This window comes from Scleropages formosus, chromosome 7, assembly GCF_900964775.1.
Source record: "Scleropages formosus chromosome 7, fSclFor1.1, whole genome shotgun sequence".
NCBI lineage: Eukaryota > Metazoa > Chordata > Actinopteri > Osteoglossiformes > Osteoglossidae > Scleropages > Scleropages formosus.
In genome coordinates this window covers 2,852,996-2,858,995 of record NC_041812.1, presented here as the reverse complement: position 1 = coordinate 2,858,995, position 6,000 = coordinate 2,852,996, and positions in this window count along the sequence as shown.

Below are 6,000 nucleotides of genomic sequence, written 5' to 3'. Positions count from 1 at the left end.
TGGAAGTTGTCAATGGGGCCTGGGGGGGGTGCGTCTTGGACAGCGTGACTCCCGTTCCCGGCCGCTCCGGTGTCACCACCTGCGCTGACCTCCGGGATGGCCCGTTTGGTGATGTCATCGGCTGTTTGATAAGTCAAAATCCCTTTCTGACTGCTGCCTCATTCTACTCAGGTTCTGTTCTGGCTCAGGTCTCCGCAGCGAACGTCACCGAACTCTTACGCACTCTGTCTATTCATAGTTTAGCCAGTTAATTTGTAATAAATGCGCTGCAGATACAGGCAGAGCATTAGCTGGCCGAACTCAAAATAAAGAATTAGTCCGATGCGCACGATGGACCGCCATCGTCAGTAAACCTGAGCTGAGTATGATAAACAGTGCGGCACAATGTGGCACATGCTGAATATGGGAAATGAAAGTAACTTTCTCCATGTATATTTCTATGCGGTCTTATCCTGTGGTTATTATATCGAGATCATTATCGTGCGTTACTTCATAGTTTTCTGCTCAACGTTGTCACGTTAGTTTTAGGGTATACTTTCATCGCATTACCGGCCGGACGGTGGGTTATAAGGAAGCAAACGTCGGTCACATCATGCGGAGAGGACACTCAATGGAAAAGGGCATCATTGCTGGGAAATGCGGAAGGTCGACGTAGAAGAGGAAGGCCAGCTACGCGGTGGATCGACGCAACCGCCGCAGCCACGGATGCCTCGCTTTCAAGTCGTAGCCGGTTGGCGGAAGACCGGACGCTTTTCAGGACAACCATCCATAGAGTCGCGATGAGTCGGCATAGACTCGACGGCACCTGACAACAACAACTGTATCGGTCCTTTCAAAGCCTCTTGGGAAAATTAGGTAAAAACTGTGATGGTACATTTACTGAGAAAAGCTATTAGAGAGCAGGTCAGGGGTGCGAGAAGGATGGCCTGCAGTTACCCTTGAGTGCCTCTGTAAAGTCATTTGCTATAAGCAGAGCTCTTGGGCCACCACCCACCATGAGCGGCACTCGTCGGTATGTGTTTTCAGCTATCTTTAGCGTCTCCTCTTTGCGGGTCTGGAAAGCAGATCTGCCGTCGGCTGGCCGTGCTCCTCCTTCAGGACGACCCTCGAACCTCGTGCATCGTTCCAGCTGCCTCGAGAACATTTCTACGCCTTATCCAAACACTACGGTAATGGAAGAAGCCTTCGGGACCCTTCGGGAACACGGCACTGACGGCGATTCGCGCTCTTCCCCGCAGCTCCTCAGAAAGGGTGTGTTTCCGTGCTGTCGGCGCATACTAGTCACAGCCTCGACACCGGGGACCTACTCGATGACAAGTGTCTGAATGTTTGGATGCCGGGCTCAGTGGGGGGTGAGCATTTGTATGCCAGTCAACAACTGCCTAGCCTCCTTTCCTGGGAGCGGAGGCCTTTGGTGTATCTTTGATCTTCCCCAAAGCAGAGCGCTAACTATGAGCCCGAAATTTTTTACAGATCTGCTGTCAACTCAGCAAAACTCCCATTCAGCCCTACGACGTCATTCTACTGATGCCCATGGAAGCACGTTCTCCTTGCGTCTCAACTGTGCAGATGCACAATATGCACTCTATAGGAAGGAGAAGTGAATTTGGTCGAAATGTTACCTTTGAAGGATATTCCCACTCATTCGAACTTCCTGTCTGAATGGTTAATGGTACAAATTTTTTTTCTTCATTAAAATCCTAGAAGTACCGTGTTACAGGACTCACCGCCTGGAATGATGGGGGCTTTTTCACGTGTTAGAGATTCACTGCTTGTAGTCTTCCTCCTCTCCAGCGGAGCTGTGTTCACCTTCTGTGAATATGAAATTCTACATTTCAGTGGATAAAATGTCACGATAGCGATCATCGAAATGTTGCACAAAATGACATCCAGCATTTTTCCTCAACAAACTTCTGCCAGAACTCTACATGATCAGAAATCCATGAGCATCAAGGTGTCTTTCTTCTTACCAGTAGCTCAGAAGTAGATTGCATCCCAGACCTACCAGCTCCCTGGTCAGATCTTTCTCCGGAAACAACCAAATTGTGCCAAAACTAAAACTGACTAACGGATATATGTTTTCAAATGCCAGTGAGAGAAAGAACATGTAGGCCATACCCAAGGTCTTGAATGCTGCTCTGACTGAGAAAGGTGAGTATTTCCCAGCGAACTTCTCGCCCGCTCAGGGGATCCCCATCTCTCTGGGGGGATGCTAATGGTCGGGGTGATGCGGTCGTGGCCACGGTCGGATCTAGGGCTGGAGTTTGCCTGAACGGCAGCCTTGGACTCAAACAGAGCCTTGAGGGCCCTGGTGCCAACCGGCTCCGGTGACGGCAGGTGATCCATCGAGCGGCTGCGAGACAACGTGCTGTCGTAGAGTCGCCCTCTCGCCTCGCTCCTCCTCAGCATGTCCGATAGCTTGTCCCCCTGGCTCTCCACTCGCGGTTGAGGCAACTGCGCGGATCCCGGAAAGAGAGGAAGTGCACACTCAACCGTTACTTCTGCTTTTTCTAGAAGATATTGTTGTTGTTGCCCAGAAGGTGTCAACTCTGATCTGAGTTTAACAGTAAACTTCTCTATTGATTGTTTCCTTCCTTCCTTTACTGTTATTTCTAGGTTTGGACATCATGCCTGAGACCATCCACATTTTTACTTTGAAAGTCTGCACTGATTTATTTTATTTTGTAAACCTGTAGCAACTGATCAGAAGATAAGCCGGCTCATTATTAAGTTTTGTGTATAATGAAATTTTATCTTTAATTAGCAGCAGAACAGAACATATGGAGAATGTGTATTGAGAATTTGCAAATACCTACCGATATGGGCAAAAGGGTCCAACTGGTCATATAGCACTATCTAAAAATACCAAATCTTTGAGAATTCATTAAAATTATAATGCAGGTTCAATATTAATGTTTTCTCTGCAAATATAAGAATAATCAACCAATGTTTTGTATCTTCATCGAAAACCTGGGTGGTTAGTTAAACAAGGACTTATTAATATATTTTTAAATAAAGAACTGCACCTTTTTCTTGTCCTCTTCTGAAAATGTGATTCTTAGTTCAACGGCACTCTGGTACCTATAAGAAGATTTTCCAAGGTACGTAAATTGTGCGGATCAGCTCAACAGATCCACTTCCAGAAAACTCCGGAAGGACTGCAAATAAAATAAGGTTTACATCCATCCATCGGTTTTCAAGAACTGTTTGCCCCGATCAGGGTCGCGGTGAACTGGAGCCTATCCAGGAAGAATTGGGTGCAAAGCTTTACAGTTTAACCTTGTACTTCTATTGAGTAAATATAAATGTGAAAGCACCAGAAAACCTTCACAACCAGCAGAGTCAGATGCCTCATGTAAAGTGTGCGTGTATGTAGTGGTTGTTTTTACATTCTGTTGGAATTATGGTTCAGTTTAAATTGGAATATATTAAATTTTCCCTTTTTTTCCTTCTCACTTACTGCTGAATAAGCTGGGAGACCGACTTCTTCCTGGTCCAGAACTCGTTCTCTGTCCACGAGCGCCCATGGCCCGTGGATAGGTCTCTGAGAGACTGGGCTCTGCGCAGGCTGTTGGTCGTAGTCATGCTGAGTCTTCTTTTTGACCGTCAAATCTAAATTTTAATGGCGCCAGAAAAAATGTCACACGATTCAAGAGCTCTTATTGTTGTACCGACAACCCAGGCCCCGAGCCTGAAGGTTTTCATTGAAAAACCTTGGACCGCAACATGTATATACACACAATTATTCAACGAGCCGTATAAAAAATTACCCAGCTGTGTAAATGGACAAGTAATTGTAAGCTTGTAATAGCTGTAACCTTAACATTGTAAAGCAGAAAAACATCAGCTGATGCTTTTATAGCTTGGTAATTTCAGAGTAAGTACCTTCACGCTACAGCTGGTGGGGGAGTTGAACCTACAACCTCACAAGCCGAAGGCAGCAGTTCAACCACTACACTCCCATCTGTTCTAACAGTGTCTGTGCATATATGCATTTGGCATTTTGTGCATATATACACAGTGGCACAGCGAGTAGTGCTGCTGTCTCACAGTGCCTAGGTGGTGTGAGAGGACATGGGTTTGATCCCTGCTCAGTCTGTGTGGAGTTTGCATGTTGTCTGCGTGGGTTTCCTCTGGGTGCTCTGGTTTCCTCCCACACTCCAAAGACATGCTATTCAGGTTCCCCATAGTGTGTGAGTGACAGAGAGAGAGTGTGTGTGTTCCACTGATGTATGGATGAGTGACCCAGTATAAGTAGTGTATCTACCAGTGTAAATCACCATGATGAATAAGGTGTGTGGGCTGGTAACACTACATAGAGTTCATTGGAAGTTGCTTTGGAGAAAAGCATCTGCTAAATAAATAAATGTAACGTGTGTATAAATACAGTGTATTTATATAAGAATGATGGATAGATAGGCAAGATGCTGTAATTAAGGATAAGAAAATAAAAAATGTCAATGATAAAAAATATTACTATAAAACAAGGGAGTGAAGGATCTTAATCCTAGACAACTGTTAGTGACATCCAGTCCCTTCCCTCCTGTGCATGTCTTCTTAAGACTATGAAAATGATCCCAGAGAAAACAATAACATCAGTGCAGTAGTTACATGGTACTTAAGGAGTTATTACATGATTGAATAATTCAGCCAATATCAGGGAAAACATATTGTAGACCTGAGGACTATCAGCTGCAAGCAGCTCTCTCTAGTGATTCATAATTTAGATAACATGTATATTCAGGTCATTCGTGGTCTTGTTCCTCTGTGGGAAGAGCACTCTGGGATTTATGATGAACAAACACTGTATGAATATAGTGAAAAAGCGAAAGTAAAGTAGTTTGTGGTAAAATGCTGTAAAACAGACTATCCAATCCAGGGATATGAATCTTTTTGACCTGGAGCTCATTGATTTTTCTCATGATAGGTGACTCTGGGACAGCTGGTAGCGTAAAGGTCGCAGGTTCGAATCTCATCTCCACCTGTAGTACCCTTGAGCAAGGTACTTTACCCTAAATTGCTTCAGTAGAATTACCTAGCTGTATAAATGGGTAAATAGATTAACATTGTAAGCCGCTTTGGAGAGAAGCATCAGCTAAATGAATAAAAGTAAATATTTCGGGTAAATTAGACACATTAGCGACAGATTCACACAGAAGAATCTGCACGGCTGCTGAGTCTCACATGACTAAGTTAATGTGTATCCCTGTAAAACAGGACCTTGGGCATGACGTGTGAAGCGATTGCTAGGTTTTGTATAATTTTTCAAATATTGTTTTGAATAAAATTTTTTCATAAACTTGAAAATGATGAATGTAACAAAGTTTTAGTGAATTCACTGAAGCTGGAGAAAATATCATTAGAAAGCGCTGATATTTATATGAATTCAGCTGACACTTTTCTCCAAAACATCTTACAATGTTAAGATACCTACAATTATTTACCCATTTTTACAGCTGGGTAATTTTTCTGGAGCAATTTAGGGTAAGCACCTTGCTCAAGGGTACAAGTTTTGTATGTGAGATTCAAACCCACAACCTTTGGATCCAAAGGCAGCAACACTAACCACTGTAACTACTAACTGCTATACCTGGTACCACCTTTTATAGTACAAAAGCAGCTGAAGGGTTCAGGTGCCTCTATATGATTATGTTACATTTCCACTCTTGTAATCCCACCGTTGACCCCAAAAGTGCATCAACACAGAAATCTGTGCATTTCACATCGTCTACAGCACCCGTCAGCGCAAATGGACACCTGGAACAGGGTCCAGCTCAAGTATGAAGCTGGATGTGTTACGATACTGAAATAAACGGCGAAACACACACCTCAGTGAAGACTCCTGTGTTGCATGAAGTGCTCCGCTTCCTGCTGTGCTCCTTCTCTCCAGGCTCACCTGCAGAGACACGAGGAACCGAGTCGCTGAGAAGCCACTTTCTTTCTGGCATGGAGCAAAGTCCTCTCCCTTATTGCTCCCGACTTCTGAGAATGAGGAAGCTG